We start from the raw sequence: 19,492 nt of genomic DNA on the forward strand, positions 1-19,492 counted from the left end.
ATGTAGTCACTTCCCGTCAAAGTTTTCCATGTAATCCTTATTATCTATACTTAGTCTTGTTCATTGGTCACATTAACTCCTATTGTTTAATAGTGTCTAATTTTAACCTGCAGATTATTAACATCAACCATCGCTTTTCTCTCAAGGGGAAAGAAATGTTGTTCATTGTCACATGACGTTAAAGAATACAGATAAGCCCTGAATCCCCCGGCTTTAACTCCGCTCCATATCCCACACAAACACATCTTGTTGGCAGATGTGGCGACACCACAAACACTTCAAAGTGCCTGCACTTAGACCTTCTCCATGCACTGACGCCAACTGTAAAAAGTGCCGGACATATGGGTTGGAAAATATTAAACCTTTCAAACAGCGGCTGGACAGCCTCCTCGTGGCAGGAGAAAATATTTTTATTACTCATCATTTAGTGCTGTAGAGGTAAATTGTGACAAAGCCCTCCATGAGTCACCGCTGCCAAGCAAAGATGAGAGAAGGGAACAGATCTGAGTTACAGTCTCATGCTGTGTTAAATGAAGCTATTTGCTGAGTGATTTAAGGCAACTTGCACATGTCTGAAGGAAAGAGATTGTTAGGATAAAAGTCGAAAGGACTGATCACATGAAGGTATTGTTGGCATTGATGCGACTCGATGTGTTTTTGTAGTCCTCCCCGCCCACCGTTTCTACGTGCCTTTCTGTGTGCCTTAATCTCCTCCCTCGGCTGCATCAGACAACAGACAGACTTAAAGGAAGCAGATCTCACATAGCGTTTGTGAGAAATACTACAGTAAGAACTTTACCAATGAGTATTTGATATGCAGTTGCATCGATGAGTCACACAAAGTTTATGCGTGCACACACACACCGCAGCAGACACACACACACACACACAAACACACACAGACAGACAGAGCGTCCGTTTAGCTTTGCACTCTGTTTCCACGCAAATGTGACAGGATACAGGTTAATATCCACTGCTGTATGGATATCTGTTATTTTAATGTACAAAATAAACCTGATTTAACCTCCACAAACCGGGACTGAAGCGTCTTCCTTTATAATTGTTCTGACACGCGGCTGTGCTGATGAAGTAAAGCTAAGCTAAATCGCTGTAATTCATTACACACATGCTCTGTTTTAAAACATTTTAAACTTGTGAAACTCACTCTTGATCACATTTGATGATGATTGATGATCCTAGCGAACTGAACACACCTTTTATTCCCGGTTGCATTGCGCATGTCTGGTCTTGTTGATATGATTATACACGTGACGACCGGGACATGTTAATACGCGCAGCTGTCAATCAATTCGGTGGGCGGGGGGGACCGCACTCCTACCTAAAGTTGCGGTTGATCTGAAAACCGCTCCAATTGGTCCACTGTTTTTATGTTGCTAAAGCTGCGGTCACACTGGGCTTTTCCTCCCATAGACTTTCATTCATACGCACGCGAATGCGTCAGACCGGAAACGCAGGGTCATGCATTAAGTTTCGCAGGTTGCTGCAGTGCAAAGTTCAAGCTTGGTGAACTCTGACCTGCGAAATCGCATCACTTGACTGCGTGAGACCCATCAAGGATCAAAACAGGACCTCTCTGGACAGAAATTTAAAACATTGAGCAATCGCTCGCTTTTTTTATTGTATAATCATCTTGTTTAATCCCGCCCCTTTTCGCAGCGCAGTACGACAGAATTTCGCACACACAAAGCCCGGTGTGACCGCAACTTAAAGCTGCAATCACACTGGGCTTTGCCTCCCATAGACTTCTATTCATACGCACGCGAATGCGTCAGACCGGAAACGCGGGGTCAAGCCCAGTGTGACCGCAGCTTAAATTGAAAAAAAAGGACTGGGTATGTTTATATCACCCCAATATGACGGTCTGTACACCATACATGCATATATGTCTGTCCAAACAGCTTGAAAAGTAGATTTTTCACCATGGGTGCCCTTTAAATTCCATTCCATGTCGACTTAAAAAAAGGGGGGGCCACTACCCAACACGATTATACAACATGGAAAGAATAGATTGTGTTTGTCTCAAAGAAGAATGTCATATTCAAAGATGGCTTGAGGGTGAGTAATTCATTAATCAATTTTGATTTGGGAGTGAACTATTCCTTTAATTACCATGTCAACCTTGATTGGCAGGCCATTTCACCGAATATATTAGCGGTCTTGAAACATTCAATGCCTGTAAGGGACCCTTAATTATGTGTCAATGAATAAGAAGTAGCACTAGTTTCATTCACCCAGATGAACGGCCTGATATATAGGACAGCCACTGGTGATAGTAACATGAAGAAATAGCTATCATAATAAAGTATTTCGTTGTGTTTTTCTGCTTGCTGACTCCACTTCTCTGCAGTTACCCTAATGAGTCAATCGGTTAATTCAATACAGCTGTCCCTGAGACGCAGTGTGAAAGCCGTGGGTTGCCGAAGATCTAGTGCTCTCTCAGTATTTTCCCATGAACATAAAGCTGAGACACAGTATCTCCTTCCTGTTGTGGTGAGAGGCACCAGCGAGACATCTTATTCATTCTGACATCTCAAGGGACGCACATTAAAAAAAATACTCCTCAAAGCATCTTGAGCGACTCTTTGACGTAATCGCACATGGCAAACAATGAGAAAATCTCTCCTCTTGAATATCGCACCACAACATTTTCATTCACTCTAGTAACTGAAAACACACGACTACAAACACGCGCTCTCATGCAAACGGGCCTTAGAATGCTCAGAATTTTGAGGCCGATTGTGACAGGTCTCCGTCAGGGAAGAGAAATGAAGTGCGCAAAGTGAAAAGTGAGTGTTTTTTTCTCTCCCCTGAGTGACAGTTCATCAGCAGGCCACAGAGATTCGATTCCATTTGTTTCTGTCACTCTCAGTTATTTCGCGTTTAGACCGAACGAACAAGGAAAACAGTGACTTAACCCCGTTAACTCTACGAGAGGTTTGTTTCCCATTAGTGGCTAAATGAAGTTTTTCCAAGTGAATCGTCATAGACAGGACCCTCAGGGCTCACTGTCAGCTGTGAAATGATTTACCTATTTAGTGTCAAAATTTGTTTACTGAATGCCTTGGAGTTACTGAATGTGCTTTGTTTGCCATATTTAGTAGACATAATGATTCAGTTGTGCTGTCAAAAATGTTGGCCTATAGCAAATTTTCATTTATAAAACAATGTAATATATTGTCTGTTTCAGTGTTTCCCAACCCTGTTCCTGAAGGCACACCAACAGTCCACATTTTCAAGCTCTCCCTAATCAAACACACCTGAATCATCTTATCATAACATCAGAAGAGACTCCAAAACCTGAAGTTAATGGGTCAGATAATGGAGACATCCAAAATATGTACTGTTGGTGTGCCTCCAGGAACAGGGTTGGGAAACACTGGTCTGTTTAATGTTTTTATCTTAATAAGAGGGACTTTTCTTAGCAATATACACTACCAGTCAAATGTTTGGGGTCAATTTTTTCCATGTGTTTTCCATTATTGCTTTAATTACAATGACCAATAATAACATTAATAATAATAATTGATATTAGAGTGATTTCTGAAGCATCATGTGACTATGAAGACTGTAATGAAGCTAAAAATCATCTTTAAAATAACTGGAATAAATTATTAAATTAAATGATAAAACTACTACTGAACAGTTATTTTATGCTGCAATAACATTTCACAATTTTATAATTTGTTCTGTATTTTTTATTAAATAAATGCAGCCTCGGTGAGCAGGATAAGCTTATTTTAAAACCCCAAACTTTTATTTTAGACCTCAAACTTTTGACCGGTAGTGTACCTTTACATTTTGTCTATTTAATTTTTCTTTTTGATATATTGAATTCTTTGATTTAAATAATAAGAAATGTATAATAAAAAATTATGTACAGACCTAATTTAGGTATTGTTTCTATTCCATTCACAGGCTCTTTATTGGCAATTATTAATTTACATTATTTTCAGTTTTGCCTCATTTTGTTTTGTTTCACCTTCCGTTCTACACTGAATGTGTTTAAAATTAAAAATAATAAAATATTACAATATAAACTAATTTATTGACTGTCCTATTTTTAAGAGATTAGAATTTTTTATTATTATATTTAACTGTTTTCTAACACCTTTTGATAACACTTTATTTTAAGGAGTCCATGTTACAGTATAACTATTCATTTAACTTCTTAGTATTATTAAGTGATTACATGTATACTTACTGCATGGTTAGGGTTAGAATGGGTTACATTTAAAGTTGCATTTAGTTATACATAATTATTTAAGTACATGTAACCAGTGTTGGGGGTAACGCACTACAGGTAACATGAGTTACGTAATAATATTACTTTTCTAAGTAACGAGTAAAGTAACGCATTACATGAAAAAAATAAGTAATAATATTTGAGTTACTTTTTGGTTTAATTAATTTGCTTTTAAAAAATAAATTGCTGAATTAAAATTAAAGTATAGTCATAATGAATCATGCAGTCAATGAGCTGCACACATCGTTGTAGTAATATACCTGTACATACACTTGTCAATTTGTATATTTGCATTCACTACTTCTATTTTTAAAATATATTTATCACATTTTATCTGTTTTTTTTCTGCCTCTGTAATTCTGTTGCACTGTAGAAGCTCTGTCATGAAAACAAATTCCTCATATGTGTGAACATACCTGGCAATAAAGCTCTTTCTGATTCTGATTCTGATGAGAGAATTTGTTCAATATATTAAACGTACAGAAGAAAAGGAAAAGGGGATTGTCTCAATGGACAATGAGTTAACTTAAGACAAATACTACAAACGTAGCAAACACATGGCTTTAAACCTTTAATAATCTGCATATACAGCACACTGTAAAACCCAACAGTCAACTTTATCAAATGAAATGAGTGTAGTTAACTCAAAATTGACTGAAAGTTAATTCTACTCACTCGTAAAGAGTTTTGAACTCAGTGTTTAAGATAATGAGTTAATTAAAGGTAATGAGTTAATTAAATACCTCACTGCTTCAACTTAAATGGAGTAAGTTCACAGTACTCCTATAGGTTAGTTTTTTTAACCTCAAATCTTTTTGCAATCGGTTTTCATCAAACGGTTTGAGTTGCCTACACTAATTGGGTTTTACAGTACTCAGTTGGTTTGAGTTTTCTTCATTTATTGGGTTTTACATTGCCCAAAAAGCTTCTTTTACTCAAATGGATTAAGTTCACAGTACTTATTAGGATTATTTTTTTAACTTAAATGTTTTGTTGCAATCGGTTTCCTCAAATGGTTTGAGTTACCTTAACTTTTTTCTGGGGTCATGAAGTTCTCAAATAGCATTATCTTAAAAATTTTTTTGATGTGTTTTTTTTTAAAGGTAAATGAAGGTGTAGGTTATAAAGTGTGTTATAAATTGCAGAGCTCCTCTATTTAAAAAAGGAAAGAAAAAAACAAGATCTAAAAGAGATCATGCCTCAGCCAGGTAATAAAAAGTAATGCAAAAGTAACTCAAAAGTAACGTAACGCATTACTTACCATAAAAAGTAACTAAGTAACACAACTAGTTACTTTTTTGGGAAGTAACTCAATATTGTAACGCATTACTTTCAAAAGTAACTTTCCCCAACACTGCATGTAACTAGAACATCTTAAATGAGCTGTTATCCATCATTCTTTTGTCTTTATTTTTATCTGTTCTCTTCAAGGACTGAAGATGAACTACATCTTAAAACTTCTGTAGCAGTATTACTAATATCACAGCTAGAAAGGTCCTGTCATAGACATCACACACTAAACATACACCTCTTTGCCACGCCATGAATATGTAACAAATGAAACCAGTTACAGACGTCACAGGAAAACTGGTGATGTTTTGTATACATATAACTTGCACTAAAGCAAAGACAGATGCTCTTGGTTTCCTTTCTCTTTAAATTCAGCTGAGCTAAAGCAAAAGCACATTTTCCAGGTCTGTCTCTGGCTGCAAGTTGTTTCAGCTCCACAAAACTAGTTTACCTTCAGAACGTCTCTTGACAGTGTCAGGCAAATGTGGGTAATGAGAAGTGCCAGAGGTTTGAGGCTGATTGACGTGTGTCCTCCACACTGTACATGCTCTGATGACAACACGTCTGCCAGGCCAGAGTAATTACATGACTAACCACACACAGTTAACCCAGAGACCCAACCACTGGTGCCTGTGTGTGTATATGAGAGAGAGAGAGAGCATGTGCCCTACAGAGGACAGGAGTTTCACAATACTTTTGGATTAAATTCACCATTAACAAAACGTTTTCTCTTCATTATTAACATTAACTTGCATAAACATATTTAATAATAAATTAAGTTAATTTTAAGTGAATATAAAAATAGTTAGAAATAAATGATCCAGTATTATATAATGACTATTCAATATTTTTGTCAGCTAAAATAATGTCATGTAAATATGTTTAGTCTGATTTATTTCAATATGTTTTTAATAGTTTGGAAAAGCTGTATATGGGGGCGGCACGGTGGCTCAGTGGTTAGCACTGTCGCCTCAAAGCAAGAAGGTTGCTGGTTCAAGTCCCGGCAGGGCCAGTTGCCATTTCTGTGTGGAGTTTGCATGTTCTCCCCGTGTTGGCCTGGGTTTCCTCTGGGTGCTCCGGTTTGCCCCACAGTCCAAAAGACATGCAGTATAGGTAAATTGGATAAACTAAATTGGCTGTAGTGTATGTGTGTAAATGCGAGTATATGGGTGTTTCCCAGTGCTGGGTTGCAGCTGGAAGGGCATCCGCTGTGTAAAACATATGCTGGATAGGTTGGCGGTTCAAGCTAAAGGAAATGAGTGAATGAACGAAGTTGTATATGTGTATGTACTTTTTATTTCAATATAGGTGGCTAAAATTACCACACTAGAACAGAATCGATAACTAAAAATAAAACCATAAATTACTTTTCATATTTTTTCCTTCATTACTTGAAACATTTTGAAGTAAATATCTACAAAATATACAAAATATGTGTTATTTTTTAACAGAATTTTGTTTAGTTTAACTTTAAGTGCTAAAAAAACTAGTAAATTAAATACAACTAATATTTATACAGACAAATAAAACTACACAAAAACTAAAAAGGAGCAAAAATTACTATCAGAGCAAATAAATATGAAATCCAATTCAAAATATTGGTAAAAATAAAAAAAAAGTACATCAATGATACAAAAATAAGATATTGGTTGCTCATTCTGAAAAAACCGAGCATATAATGAATGATATAAAGTATGGCTGAACAATATAATGATATCGCAATGTGTGTATCCACAATAGTCACAGAGCAGGATTATAGGATTTATTAACAAGTAAAAGATGAAGATATTATTAAATATTCTTGTTTTTTAAATTATTTATACAATTATGACCATGTTATTTTACATTTGATTGTTCAGCTTCTGTCCTTACAGTTGAAGTCAGAATTATTAGCCCCCCTGAATTTCTGTTTAATGAAGAGAAGTTTTTTCTACAAATTTCTAAACATAATAGTTTTAATAACTCGTTTCTAATAACTGATTTATTTTATCTTTGCCATGATGACAGTAAATAATATTTGACTAGATATTTTTCAAGACACTTCTATACAGCTTAAAGTGACATTTAAAGGCTTAACAAAGTTAATTAGGTTAACTAGGCAGGATAGGGTAATAAGGCAAGTTATTGTATAATGATGGTTTGTTCTGTAGACTACCGAAAAAAATATATAGCTTACAGGGGCTAATAATTTTGACCTTAAAATTGTTTTTAAAAAACTGCTTTTATTCTAGCCAAAATAAAACAAATAAGACTTTCCCCAGAAGAAAAAATATTATCAGACACACTGTGAAAATTTCCTTGCTCTGTTAAACATCATTTGGGGAATATTTAAAACAATTCAAAGGGGGTTTAATAATTCTGATTTTTAGATGTAAATACTGTTATACTCCCTAAAAAACATAAAGCAGTGTTTATTAATTTCTTTTTGCTTGTAATTTATTAAATTATTTATGCAGATGCACTGCATAGAAAAAGACTTGATCATCCAAATCAATCTAAATGAATGAAATCTTTCAAAATAAAACTATTCAAATAGCTATATATCGTAATATATATCACAGCAAAACAAAATATGGCAATGTCAGATTATTCTAAAATCTAATATAAGGCATTCTGTCTCACAATGTAAAAAAGATGTGCATTACATGTGTATGCTGACAAAATATGTACTTATACTGTTCAGTTTTACAATATAGGCCAATATAAATAATATTAATTCTAAAAACTAGCACAGCATATGCTTGTTAACCTGCTCCGATTTAATCTGAACTGTTTTCACTTATCTTTAGTCACACAAATTAGTCCTTAACATAAACTACAACTAAATATCATCGCCAGAGGAAAACCTGTTGACACACAAACATGTACTGTAAGCCTCAAAACTGCGCACACAGCTGTTGTTTAGCTCATTTGCCTCTCAGAAGGTTAAACCAAGCAAGTATTTTATTACGCTGTTGGTTAGGGTTTTGTTTTCTCCCATATGAAGCCAACTCGACTACATGAGGATAATTAAATGATTTCATATGGTAAAAAACACAGGAAAGCAACCCCCATAATCAACACTGTTGTCTTGCGATGGACAAACTCTCCATGTTTCAGACACATCAAAGAAGTCCTGTGGCCTCTTGTTAAAACTCAACAACATCTCACGCTGCTGTAAACCTTCCACAAAACACACAGGCAGCACTTTCCTCCAACGCAGAATAACTGTAAATGTTTAATTACATTCATAAAGCAGATAGAGGCAGTAAATCACCTCGGCGCAGTATAACAACAGAACAAATACATTACAGGAACTGTTCTTCGCATTAGGGGGGCTGTATTTTTTGGGGTGGGGTGTATAACAGTGGCATGCTTGTGTGGAAGAAGGTGGCTGTCGCTGTGCCAGTTTCTGCGGTAGTAAATACATTAAAAAATCCCATATAAACTATTCTAGGCCTTGCGGCTGGTGTTGAGAGCATCCTGAGGTGGGGTGAGTGGGCTGCCAATGGGGGCTCGGGGTGGGCCAATTCCAGCTTGCTGATGGGTACACTTCAGGAATCGCGACCAGATGTTCATTAATGAGCTTTTAGAAGACCACTGGGAGACATGAGGGCAAGAAACAGAACAAATGCAGTGGTTGGTTCTTGTTTGAGGGTCTAAAATATGCTGCACTACAACTAAATGTTGTATATACACTCAAAATAATGGCTTTTGCTGTTTGGCCAAAATACTTTGTTAAAATAAGTTGAAACAACACAATTCTTGAGTTTTTGGGGGGACAACTTAATTGTTTCATGTTCAATCCACTTAAATTTGTAAAAAACTAGTAAGCTAACTTAATTCCTTCATGTTGTCAACACAAATCGATTGTGTGGAACCCAGCATTTTTTATAGTGTATATATGGATTAAAAAAAAATAATTAATGCAAAACATGCACATAAACATGTCAGAACAGAGAGGTTTTATTGGAGCTTGATTCCATGCAAGCATCTGTTTATTTAACTAAAATAATCTTAATACAGAAATATTTCTTGTCCCAGTGAATTTAGCTTCGCGAGCGAATTACTCTTTTGAAATATTTTTTTTGTGTGTGTGAATCAAAAACAACTGGTAAGGAAAGATTTTGAGCACTCAACCACCATACAAGGTGCATGGACATTATGCAATAATAATAAAAATAATAATAATAATAATCGGGAACTCCAGCTACACTTGTAATAAAAGGAGATTTTTTAAAAATAATTACCAAATTTTACTAAAAAAAATAAATAAATAAAATGTTCTCCTTTTATCATTATTGTCATTGAAGTTCCCTATTTTTACTAACTAAAAACATGCAGCATGACCAATTAAGTCCAATTCCAAATCTAATATCTCTCATTAAATTATTTTGCGCAATTTAAAACCAATTCAAATACGCCTAAAAGCTAGTTCTCCAGTTCAGGTCTGATTCCCAAGAAAATGACTCTTATAGACCATCTCATTTTAGTGAATCAAAAGTGCAGACCACGACCAATGAAGTCTGATTGCCAGGTGAACAAATCAAAGGAACCAGTTCTTTTTAGTGAATCAAAAGCATATAGCATGACCAATGAAATCTGATTCCCAAGTGTATGAATCAAAGGAACCAGTTCTTTTTAGTGAATCAAAAGCATACAGCATGACCAAAGAAATCTGATTCTTAGGTGAACGAATCAAAGGAACCAGTTCTTTTTAGTGAATCTAAAGCACAGACCACAACCAATGAAGTCTGATTCCCAGGTGAACGAATCAAAGGAACCCGTTCTTTTTAGTGAATCAAAAGCATACTGCACAACCGATGAAGTCTGATTCACACGTGAACGAATCAAAGGAACCAGTTCCTTTTTAGTGAATCAAAAGCATACTGCACAACCGATGAAGTCTGATTCACACGTGAACGAATCAAAGGAACCAGTTCCTTTTTAGTGAATCAAAAGCATACTGCACAACCGATGAATCTGATTCACACGTGAACGAATCAAAGGAACCAGTTCCTTTTTAGTGAATCAAAAGCATACTGCACAACCGATGAAGTCTGATTCACAGGTGAACGAATCAAAGGAACCAGTTCCTTTTTAGTGAATCAAAAGCATACAATACGACCAATGAAATCTGATTCCCAGGTGAATAAATCTAAGGAACCAGTTCTTTTTAGTGAATCAAAAGCATAGGGCACAACCAATAAAATCTGATTCCCGGCTGAACGAATAAAAAAAAAAAAACAGTTCTTTTTAGTGAATCAAAAGCATCCAGTGCAATCAGGCAGATCTGATCAAATGATAAACTCTTTTGAGTCAGTGCTAATTAATGAATCATAAATGAATTAGCTGGTGACGTTTTTTGGTTATTCTGACCCACAAACTGAACTGCAAGTCAAATAATGTTATCTTGTACATAAGTCTAGTCACACTGTAAATCTGTGTGCTGGCTTTCTTCACATTTCAAAAGCTCGTCATTACATACAAATATATGACATTACATTCCTGGTAATTCCTATTTGTTTCAACAGAGTCTGAGCAAACAGTAAAAGACTGATGATTCATAGCATCTGTTTAAAGTTAAACAATAACAGACCCACTGCAGACTACTTAAATGATCACAATAGAATGGGCTTCACACTGTTCACTATTTAAATCATTTGTTCATATATCATATAGAATCTGAAGACCATTTAAAATCTTACATGATTTATTTTTTGAAGTCATTATAGCTTTTTTTTATCTCAATTGTCAACAAGCAAGAACATCTATTGTTCTAACAAGAAGTCCACATGATATTGTACCATATATTATGTAGTGGTTATATAGAGAATTTCTTTCATTCATTCATTCATTCATTCATTTTACTTCTGCTTAGTCCCTTATTTATCAGGGGATGCCAAAGCAGAATAAACCGCCAACTATTCCAACATATGTTTTACGCAATGGTTGCCACCATGCTGCCCCATAGAGAATTTCCAAATTTCTAAAACTAACTTCTTTCTATTGATTCAACAATTTTAAATGGATCTATATTCATCAAATTGAGTACTGAAACAAGAGTTGAATCAAATCAAAACAAAAAGTTATGATTCAGATTCAAATCAGGACATCTGAATTGATACCCACACCTAAAAGCATTTGATTTTAAATATTAAAACATACCTTCCTTTTCTATCTACTTGCTTTCCTCAGCTATTTACTCATTTCTGAATAAAGAGCATTTCCCTGAATCCATCTTATTTATGGCAAGTTACATAAACTGTTGTTGTTTCATCTAAAAATTGGTTTTGCTGTCTGAGGTTCTGCCAGATGTGCTGCGGGTGGATGTACAGGAGACTTTCAATGAAGTCCTGGATCATAGCCTGGACTGGTCCGATCAAAGCTACTAATTTAAGTGGTTTTGGCACAACACACAAGAAAAACTGTAGGTGGACTCAGGTGGCATGCCTGAAAAAAACATTCCTATTCTGGTGACCTCTAGAAACGAAACTCACAGGACACAAGTTAATTATGTCAATCAATGCCATACATACTAATACACAAAGAAGTTTCAAAAAAAAATTTTTTTTTGAGATTTCCATGCATGACTTAAATTCCACCATCACGGGAACAATTAACTATTCCATTTTGAGTAGAGGACAAATGTATGTATCGTGACATTACAAGAGAATAATTTTCTAAATACAATATTCATTCATTCTTTTTCTTTTCGGCTTAGTTCCTTTATTATTCAGGGGTTGCCACAGTGGAAAGAACGGCCAACGTATCCAGCATATGTTTTACGAAGCGGATGCCCTTTAAGCTGCAACCCATCACTGGGAAACATCCATACACACTCATTCACACACATACACTACAGACAATTTAGCCTACCCAATTCACCTATACCACATGTCTTTGGACTGTGGGGGAAACCGGAGCACCCCGAGGAAACCCACGCGATCACGGGGAGAACATGCAAACCCCTCACAGAAATGCCAACTGACTCAGCCGAGGCTCGAACCAGCGACCTTTATGCTGTGAGGCGATCGTGCTACCCAGTGCGCCACCGTGACGCCCCTACATGCAATAATTTACTTTTAAAAAATCAAGTAAAGCAAAATGCCAAAAAATCAATTCAAGTATGCTGTAAAAAGGACAAATGAGACTGAATCCCACAAAATGTACATAGTGTTAGAACAATATTATTTGTTAAACCCAATAAAAGTCATCACAAAGCCATAATTATGAGTAGCAAACTCAGATTTGTAAGATTAAATCTAATATTAATGGTAAATTTGTTAAAATTAAAGTACTTTTTCCTTATTAACATGATAATAATTCAGCCCTTTAACAACTTCACAAATTGATATACTTTTTTACATAATCTCATTTATTCATTCATTCATTTCTTTTTCGGCTAAATCGCTTTATTAATCTGGGGTTTATTTGTCCCTTTATTAATCCCTTTATTAAACCACCAACTTATCCAGCATTTGTTTTACACAGTGGATGCCCTTCCATCTGCAACCCAATACTGGGAAACCAAAGCACCCAGAGGAAACCCACACGAACACGGGGAGAACATGCAAACTCCACACAGAAATGCCAACTGACCCAGCCAGGACTCGAACCAGTGACCTTCTTGCTGTGTGGCGACAGTGCTAATAACCACTGAGTTGCCCTCATAAATATGAATTTCTTATAAAGGGAATTGAACCCACAAATTGAATCCACAAACACAAAAAAAGATGAAGAAAGGCAAAAGAGATCTAAAGAATAAACAACACTGAACAATAGAAAACAATAAACTTAGGACATGAATACTCAGGGGAAAATAAAGAAGGTGCAGGTGAACACAATATGTAACCATAGAAACAAACAAGAGAGACAGTAACAAAGTGTAGTAAGCTCTGAAAGGCTGCAACTTCACTAGACCAATAATCCTTGGTGTACGATCAAGCTATTATGATAACTTAAAGATACAATTCTAAACATTATTTTGAATATTAAAAAAATGAAGATTATAGACCACAGCTATAACAATAATAAAGTAACTGCAAATATATCCAGGGTATATGCAGGAATCCTAAAGGAAATTTCAATACCTTTTTAAGACTTTTTAAAGACCTGAGAATATTTTAAGACCTCATCGCCACTTCAAGTTCTAATCAGTATCAAACCTTTAACTTAATAAACAGTTGTTAATAAACAATTGTAGTTAAATAATCAATAGAGCACAACCATGCAAGATGAGATAAGCTCGGAAGAAACAAAGCTTGAAAGAATAAATTACTGTTTAAACTCATCTTTCTCCAACCAGGAGTACGCAAACGTACATTTTTCCCATTTTGCTGTCTTTTTTGCTCTATGGCAGGGGTGCCCAAACTCGGTCCTGGAGGGCCGGTGTCCTGCAGATTTTAGCTCCAACTTGCCTCTGCACACCTGCACGAATGTTTCTAGAAAGCCTAGTAAGAGCTTGATTAGCTAGCCCAGGTGTGTCTGATTGGGGTTGGAACTAAACTTTGCAGGACACCAGCCCTCCAGGACCGAGTTTGGGCACCCCTGCTCTATGGTTTCGCTACATAAGAAGAGCATGACATCACCTTCCCGCGTTTGTCGCAAATTACGTGACATCACCCGGACGGAGGAACTTGGCCAGATGCGCCCAGCCAGAACCTTGTGGATCGAGCAAGTTGTTGTTAATACTGGGAGGAAAATACATTTTTTGGAGTCAAACACTTTGGATAACATTTGGACAAATTTAAGACATCGTAAAAAGGTGATTAAGACTTTATAATACATTTTAAGGTCCCTAATTTTCTCATAATTGGTTTGTCAACTTTTAATAGTTTTTAAGACCCCACGGACACCCTGATATCATTGGATTTGATTTGATTTTTCATCTGATAAACAACAAAACACTGACAACCAACCATTTGAAGCATTTCAAAGTCTATTTTACTTTTATTTTTTTTACAAAGTACGACAAGCAATCAATATATCTAAGAGCTAGCTTAAAGAAGAGAAACTGTAAGAGTTTTATGACAAACACACAGCGAAAAAGACAGCGAATGATCATAGGATAATTTCTGTCTTTTCTAATCAGCTCATGACACCACGCAGATCCGTCTCTGCTGCGCTAAACTCTTTGCAGATGGCAACTGAAACTCTCTTTCACAGCATAAACAGAAAGAGGCGGCCTGTGATGGACACAAATGTGGGAGAGTCAAAACATGTGGCATCTGAAACCATTACATCTGCCTGAAGTTCAGTCTCTGACAGGCTATGACCCCTAATCATCCCCCAAATCGACCTCAGCCTTCCTTCAGGTCAACCATCAATTGGCTGTTTGTCTTTTTGACCCGTTCCCTGACTGATTAAGGGAAGTGCCGTTTTATTGATGGTAAAGTCACACAGAGGCCATGATGTGCACTTGCTGATCCTTATATAATTGCCTCTAAGTCATATATGACAGAATACACACACTAGGGAGAGAGCAAAACTTGTTTTCTAGATCATTCGTAACATGATCTAGAATGTCAAACTTGATGTATTGTGTCAAAAATATTGGTTTCTCAGCAAATAACTCCATTTTATAATAGCATGTCCCTAATCGTTGATATTTCTTTTTCATGTTAAAGGTGCAGTATGTAAGTTTGACACCCAGTGGCCGAACTGGGTATTACATTTCTGGATCAAAACAAACGCAAGCACAGGTTGCCAGATTGAGGACCAACAGGAGCGAGCCTAAAGCCGCCTTTCCATTGCACACGACAGACCGAAAAGTCATTTATTTCCAACGGTTGCTGCGTGGCGTCAAACATCTTTACCGAGGCCTCTCTACTTGACGGTTGGTTTGGCGCATATATCATGTCTGTAGTTTGTTTACACTTTTCACCCGCGTTTGTAGTTCTAAATTGAATTCATGTCCTACGCGCAATGTATTGTGGGCAATATCAGCGGTTAGAGTATGGACGCTTCTACACTTCCAGTTTTTACAGAAAATAGTTAACCATACAGGAACCTTTCGCATACTCTTTTCAACATACTACGATTTGGGACATACTAATTCTACTTTAAAATACTATTTAGGATGGATAGTATGCGAATTGGGACACAGCATGTGAGTGCTCTGTGGCGGGGGAGGGGCCGATAGCATCACTTGCAGCTCTTTGAGAAGTGTAGGAACAGTACAGAATGAACACGTGAGAGTCTATAAAAATCTCCAGTAACACCAAAGAAGTCGCTACATTTGTCGCTAGTTGCTGTTTGAAAATTTCTCGCTAGGGGGGTCTGAAAACGTTGCTAAATATAGTTACAAAGTCGCTAAGTTGACAACACTGTTTTCCACCAAGGCAACCCGGTGCTGAAATATAATTGGCTAAACTGGCATTGAGCGGTTAAAAGAACCAAAACAAAGACAGACGTTCCAGCACATAAAAGACATTTTCAAAGCAGAATAACTGACTTCAGCATTGTTTTTCAGATAAACATGAATGTTCACTTAGCATGTTTCTTAAATATCTGCAAACATATTATTTATTTACAGCTATTTTTATTCTTTAGAAGAGTCAAAAACTTACATACAGCACCTTTAAATAATAAATCATTAGCGCACAAATAAAGATACTTATAAATCATTTTGATTGGGTTGTCTATATTGGCTAATTAGTGTTTTTAATGTCAATTCATAATTTGGAATGATTGTGTTTAGAAAACTGCTTTATTTTCTGATCTTTTTACAAATGTTTTAGATAAAAGATTAACTGGAATGCCAGAAATTGCTCAGATTTCATTAAAAACATCTTCGTTTAATTTCTGAAGATGAACGAAAGTCTTCGAAATTAAGCTAGCATCATTTTCTTTCTGGGGTGAACTAACCTTTTAATACTGGATTGTGCAGGCACAGTTTTCTTAAATATATATCTCTCCCAGCCAAAATAAAGCTATTTCATGCATATAACACATAATAAATCTTTTTTTTTTTGCCCCTCTGTCAAATAGTTTCATATGATTCATGCATACTTATATTATGTCTAAAAGAAACTTTATCTGTCTGTTTAATTTTAGATAGCCAAACCGAACTTGTTACCAAAGTGTTAGGTGATGTTCCCTGCACATTTTTTAACTATGGATAATATAACTCATAAAATAAGAGAGAATGTCACTAAAAACCAGCAACAGTGGTTTTATTTATGCAAAAAAACTATGTCATATTTAACAAAACTATATTTAGTCTCACATTCAAATAGGAGTGTGCTTCTCTCAACACATTGGAACATTAATTCAAAACAAAAGGGAATGATTTATTCTGCCTGCTTTCATATTTTCATATCTTTTTTCTTTCTGGCACATAATTTAACACTGCCATCTTTGCTCTGAAGTTTGAACGAATGAACTGCAAATTCATGCTGCTTGTTCTTTGGGTGATGGTGGATATTTCTCACATCTTTTTTTCCTTTCTTGTAACTAAGAATCTGGTCATGCTTGGGCCAAAGACTCTTCCATCTTAATTTAACACAAGCTCACGTTCGCTCGGCCTGCCATATGGAGCACACGCATCAGTCTGTCTTCTCGAAGTCTACATTTATCCTTTCCTGAGGTGTTTCTCCTTTAAAGTGCACAAATAATTCCAGATGGATCAAAGATGTGAGTGTGCCTTTAAAAAGCTGCTGTGAAGTGGCGGTGATTGTTTGGCTGGCCGTTGTAGGGCAATTAACCATGCTTGACTTCTTAACAAAATACAGTTGAGGAATCGATTGGGGGGGCCGTGTATTTTTTTCTATGTGTGTTGACATGCAGCCACAGCTTTTTATTTATTTTTTTAAAGAAAGAGACTAGAGACAATTAAAGTGACTGTTTAGCTGTTAGTCTGTATTTGTATGCTTTTCCCATCGGGATGAAGTGTTATGTCATGGTAACACACTGCACCCTGAGGGCAACAGACCAAATCTGTCAAAGACGAATGCCAATTTAGATGAGTTAAAAGGTGATATTTGTGAAGGATTACTCAAAGAGAATGAAAAAAGAAATATGTGAAGTATTTAGGCCATGTTGTTTTTTAGAATATCAGCAATTTAACATTGAATCAGACGCATAAGTTTATCACCATTATAATTATTCAATTTAAATCAATCTCACATAAATTAAATGTATTTTGACTGATCAGATTTTATTGTGCTGCATATATATTTTATTTACACGTAATGCTAATGTTAATGTTTGTTTTATTCTGTTTTTAAAAGCTTTTTGCTACATGTAATTCTATATTATATTATATATAAGAAATATACATTTAGTTAGATCATTCATATTGTATATTAAATTTATATAATATATGTATTGTGTTTTGATCACATTTTACATAAATAATAATTGTTTTATGGTAACATCTTACAGTAAATAAAGATAGGTGTGATTGGCAGAATTGTACAACTAAAAATGCGATAGAAATTAAAAGTAACAGAAATTAGGTAAAATATATATTTTATATGTATGGTATACTACCATATTTCGTTGTTTTTTAGGTACTAAAATCTAGAGACAGATACGTATGTCTTTGATACAGATATATTATTTTATATACAATAAACATTATTTCTCAAACTTTAATGTATCATAAAACTCCAATGTACATCACTGATGAGAAAAAATAAAAAGAACCAAAGTAATGTCAACAACAACAAAAATAAACAAGAAGGCCTGTAGCCAGCCTGGTGAAAGTGGTGGTACTTTTTTTCTCAAAAAGTGGACTTCTTTGCAGTTATTCACTTAATTTTCTATTTATTTATGAGGTTTAAATTCAGAATTTAGTGACATTTTAAGGACTATTTTTAGCTAGATTAGCTTGTCGGATGCTCATCATAAGCACACATTTTGATGTACTAAATATATTTCCTAAAGATTTAGAATAAAGAAATATGAAGAAAGAAATACTTATTTTTAAAATACAAATTTATTACATTATATATCATTAGGAAAAAGATGAAATCTGAAAAGGTTTAGATACTAGTCTATCGTCATTTATTAGACAAATAACTGAGCAGCACATTCAACTTTCCATTGTCATTCCAACTTTCCATTGTCATTTTTTTTTAGGGGTGGGGGGTGGGGGGGGGGGGGGGGCAACTTAATGCTTTTATGTTCAATTCAATAAAAATTTAAGTTAACTTAATTGATTTGTGTTGGGAAAACATGAAGGAATTGTGTAGAACCCTTTTTATACAGTGTATATGACCGCGTTTAACCCCAAACTTCCAATACTTGCCAACACCAAACAAATGAAGGTCAAACCCAGAATATCTCACTGAGGCTAATGTTAGTAATAGGAAATCAGACATCAGTGTTGCAGCTAACGCAGCAAACTCAAGTTAACTCAGACTAATCCAAAGAAATTAGCGGGCCTGACACTGAACGCTGGAGCTCTGCACAATCATGGCAGCTTCTGGCAATAAAGCAAAAAGTGTAACGTGATCCAACTGTTTGACGTTTCCTTTTCTCTGAGGATTTCATGCTTTTTATCAGCAAGCTTGCTCTTTCATTAACCTCTGACCTCTCGAGCACGAGGAGCGCAGGATGGCTCAGTCAACGTGAAGAGGGTAATTGGAGCAAGAAGATGAGGATAAACAAAATTAGTCGTCGACTCCAATAGTCTGATGTAGATTTCCTAGAGGACTGCTTAAAAACAAGCTATTTTCATACAATATTTTTTTAAATGGTTATGCAGTAGTTAGACAAAACTTGTTAGACTAACTTGTTTAAACCACTGGCTCTTATATCATCTAAGCAAATTCTTTTTGTTATTTTATTTAAACCTATTTTAACAAATAATGTCACAGTTGGCGCAGTGGGTAGCACGATCGCCTCACAGCAAGAAGGTTGCTGGTTCGAGCCCCGGCTGGGTCAGTTTTCATTTCTGTGTGGAGTTTGCATGTTCTCCGTGTGTTTCCGGGTGTTCTGGTTTCCCCCAAA

The sequence above is a fragment of the Danio aesculapii genome, chromosome 20 (genome assembly GCF_903798145.1).
Source record: "Danio aesculapii chromosome 20, fDanAes4.1, whole genome shotgun sequence".
Taxonomy (NCBI): domain Eukaryota; kingdom Metazoa; phylum Chordata; class Actinopteri; order Cypriniformes; family Danionidae; genus Danio; species Danio aesculapii.